At 42.3% G+C, this 4,101-nt stretch overlaps 1 pseudogene; it reads right to left on the bottom strand.

Annotated features, from left to right (window-relative positions):
* Nucleotides 1–354: 354 nt before the first annotated feature.
* Nucleotides 355–2,710, bottom strand: LOC126024252 (ribulose-phosphate 3-epimerase-like; annotated as a pseudogene).
* Between the last annotated feature and the right edge of the window lie 1,391 nt (nucleotides 2,711–4,101).

The raw sequence follows: 4,101 nt of genomic DNA, 5'->3' as shown, positions 1-4,101 counted from the left end.
TAAGAAATACTATCAGGGGCCAGTATTTAAATTTTTCCCATTACTTTTTGATTTCAGAAAGTGGGCTGGATAGGTGCCTTGTGGAATGTCTTCTCTAGACACCAGGATTTTTAGTAATGTTTTATTTATGTTATCATGTTCTGGGTCTTCCTGGGAACTCTTCTTAGGACCCACCTGGAGCAGGCCAGTTATGTAAGGTGACTCTCCAGGGTTTAACCAATGGTCTAAATTGTCAAGTCTACATGGGGAAGAAAATTACTTGCTTAGTCCCAGTTCTTATCCCTACCTATCTCATGTACAGGTTCTTCCAGTAGAAAGCAGATTTTCTAAGAAGAAAACAGATTCCTTGTGGTATTATCGATTAAGAGAGTGTTTCTGAGTAGCTTCTGAGCAAACATTTCTTAACAGGTTGATCACAGATCTGGGATCTTCACTCCTCATAATGGCACTACCAGACACAATCATGTTAGCTCCTGCCTTTGGCATCATATCGTCCATAAATTTTTGTCCTGCAAATCCAGATTCCACTGCTATAACCAAGGCCATGTCTATCTGATTAGTCCATGGTGCCAAATATTCAACTGTAGTTCCATGTTTGATGGCAAGACCAACCTTCATTCCATTTTCCTGAATATCTTTAATCAAATCACCAGGATTCTCAGTGGCCTCCAAATGAAAGGTATATTTATTAGAGCCTGAAACAGCCATTGGCTTTACCTACTGATCTGGTCTAGAAACCATCATGTGCATGTTAAAGAAGAGGTCCTGGCCTAAATGCTTTCGGAGGCTTTCTACCACAGGGTGACAAAAGGTGATGTTGGGAACAAAATGACTGTACATTACATTCAGGTGCAGATAGTCAGTCCCAGAATCAGGCATCTGGAGGCACTTGGTCCCTAAGCTGACCAGGTCACTGTTGAGGATGGACTGAACTCTATGCTTCTAGTTCCCTCATCTACAGGTTTATGTCTAATTGTCCAAGAACTAACCCCCACTAAGTTCTTGCAATTGATATGTGCTCTCACAAGGAAAGAAATCACCTGATTTGAGCCATGGTTAGAGCTTGGTCTGTATTTTAAGCTTTGTGGTCCACTTGGGCCTGCCGAACATGGACACAATACACACAAGGTTCATGTGTGTGTAGCATGGAAGCACAGGCAGAGTGATATTGACAATGCTTGCATGGGGTGAGAAGATGACCCTCTATTGATTCTCTCCTTAACTCCTCCTTCATGGCCAGAAGACAACTGGTACCTGTGTGAAGTGTGGAGGACAGATGTTCTCTAAAGATCCAGGTAATGCTGGGGACTACTCACACTCATTCTTTTAGCCTGGAAGCCTCCTCTGTACATTAATTCTAGGTGGGGTTTCTGTATCTGCATATTTATGATTCTAAGGACTATTAATGAGTACATATGGAATTGAACCATATGGAATTGAACTCTCCTAAGGGGAGTGGAGAGAGCCATGCTCACATGGACCACTGCTTTTTCTGGCTCAGGGGATAGCTGGGGGTGAGCCACAGAGGAGGGAGGCTGGGAAACAACACACAGTGGTCAGGAAGTCAAAAAATTCCCACCAGAGTAATAAAGAAAGAACATTCTATAGTGCAGAGGATCATCCCTCCCCACCCTGGAGATCCTCAATGGCTACTTTGCTGCTCAAATAATCACCTGATCACTTTCTTGGGCTGTAACAGACTGCCATAGGAACTAGATTCGTGATGGTGGAAAATTATTCTTATTCACCATGAAGGCGGAAAAAAAAAAAAAACAGTCCTGGAAAGGGAATGAGGTTTTGTCAAAGGATATATTATTATTTTTTTAATGAACAGGATTGTGATTATACAATTGTGCATTTTGTGGGCACATTTTTTAGAAAAAGGAATGAGAACTTTTCAGAGTCGAATAAAATTTCTTAATTAGAAAGCATTTGAAAAAGCAAAATAAGAAATAATACCCACACTTCAAGTCTTTCCTCTGCCTCCTCCGAGGCCTAATCATTTTGATACACATTGCTGTTTCTTCTATGAAAAATAACCATGCTGTGCAAGAGCTGCAGGCCAGGCATCTTCCAAAGAATTAGGCCCAGTCAGAATGGCCCAGGTCAGGATGAAGCCTCATGTCAGTGTGCCCACATTGGAACAAGGATAATCAGGTCCCAGTGGGACCCTCAACTGCTGGGATGCCTGGTACACTGATGTAGTTGGTCCCTGCATACACGCAGGAAGGAAATGTTGATATTGATGACTTTAAGGCTTTGACAGCATGGAGAAGGCAAAAACAGGGGGCCATAGACTGACAGAGTAGAGGCAGGAAATTGTACATCTAAACATACTAGCCCCACTAGGAGCCTGAAGATCCTGCAGAAGCAGGGTCTAACCAGATCAGTAGTGAATTAATAATAAGATGGGTCGAATTTTATCCCAGTGATGTCTGCAGCCATTGTCACCATAGCTGTAGGGGGCACTAGTGTTCGCTAGTGGCTAAAACCAGGAATGTTGCTAAATACCCTAAGACATGCAGGGCAGATCCTCTGCTAACAATTAGCAAATAATTAGTATAGCTGTTGAGAAAATTTCAGTCAAAAGTCCTAAAATTCTGACTTTGGTTCAAGTGTCTTGGCTACAACTCTCTGGGGGACTCCCAAAACACATGCAGTATTTGCTTGCACTTACCTTGAAAATCTTGGGAGGGGTTACACAGTGCATTTCCGCTGTCTATGCTGTTATGACAGATCATGTCTAAATTACATACAAAGGAAGCTGCTGAGTCTATGTCCATGACAGCATTCTGGTGACTGCCATGGCAGAGGTGGCCTGTGGCAGGTGTGCCTGGTCAGTATATTCCTTCTAGTGTTGGCTGCCCAGTTCTCAGAACGTTACTCCACCCAGCCAGCACCCAAGCCCAATGGGCAGAATTGCTCCAAGTAGAGGGCACCATTGCCTCTCGCTAGCAGATATAGGCCTCCCTCTTTGAGTTCACATGCTGTGGACTTGGTGTCACAGGAAAGATGAGCTCAACCTGCACATCTCTGTAGCACTCAGCTGTCATACCTATTACCTAACTTTTTATGCCTTGTTTTTATTTTAGAGTCTGTAACTATGGAAATAACCAAGAAAAGTCTTCAAACTCTTAGAGGTGTTTTTATTTAAAACCCATGTATGTAAATAGGCCTGTTGACCTGGCTGGCTGTATTGATCATTGGCTGAAACATGAAATTTCCATATTCTTCATGAGTGAAAATTTGCAGATGCAGCAGGAACTCTTGCTGGAGGGAAGCTGGAAGCAGCCCTCCAGGATCCAGGGAGGTATGGGAAGGTCACTGACAACAGCCTCTAAGGGTAGTACTGTTCATGGTGATTTGTTCTCAGTCTGGCAGAAAAGCCAATCAGATTGAGGGGACCTTTTCATGAGCTTCATGGAGATAGACTTGAGTAAAATGTTGGTTCTAGGGCTAGGTGTGTTACAAACTATAAGTATTTAGTCACAGATCAAACAATTGACTATTAGGATAAAAAGGAGGTATTGTCTGGGTCTAGACTGGAAAGTTTTGAGGATCTCACTTTCTCTTTTTATTCCAGAATAGTTTTATAAGGGAGTTAAGAAGCCTGAGACATTAATGATAAATCCTCTCAAATGTTTTCCAAACTTCACAGCTCCATGATATCCCTCTTGTCCACACTATCACAGTCTCTAGTCTGGACATAACCCTGGTCTATATATGGCCTCCAGATGGATTCATTTGTATCCTTGCCCAGTCTATTTGATGCAGAGAAGGATAACCTTTCAAATGATGCTTGTGGTCATGCGTTGTACTATGAGACAAGCCTTACAATGATTTCTGTCATACTTGATTTAGAATAAGAAATCCCAGTTGACAAGTCTGGTGCCATCTGTGCCACCTACCTGCTTCCTCCTCATATGTCCACTCCAGACACAGGATCTTTCTTTGTGGCACTTGACAGTGTTGGGCCTGTTCATGTCACAGATCTTTCTTTCTCTTATTGCCTAGGATAGAAAATTTTCTCTTGTCTTTGTATAATTGCTTTAGTTTATTTAAACCTTTACCCAATGTTATCTTTTTAGAGAGATTTCTATA

Source organism: Suncus etruscus, chromosome 12 (assembly GCF_024139225.1).
Source record: "Suncus etruscus isolate mSunEtr1 chromosome 12, mSunEtr1.pri.cur, whole genome shotgun sequence".
Classification (NCBI taxonomy): domain Eukaryota; kingdom Metazoa; phylum Chordata; class Mammalia; order Eulipotyphla; family Soricidae; genus Suncus; species Suncus etruscus.
Note: the sequence above shows the minus strand (reverse complement) of the source record. Positions and strands in the feature narration are given on the sequence as shown.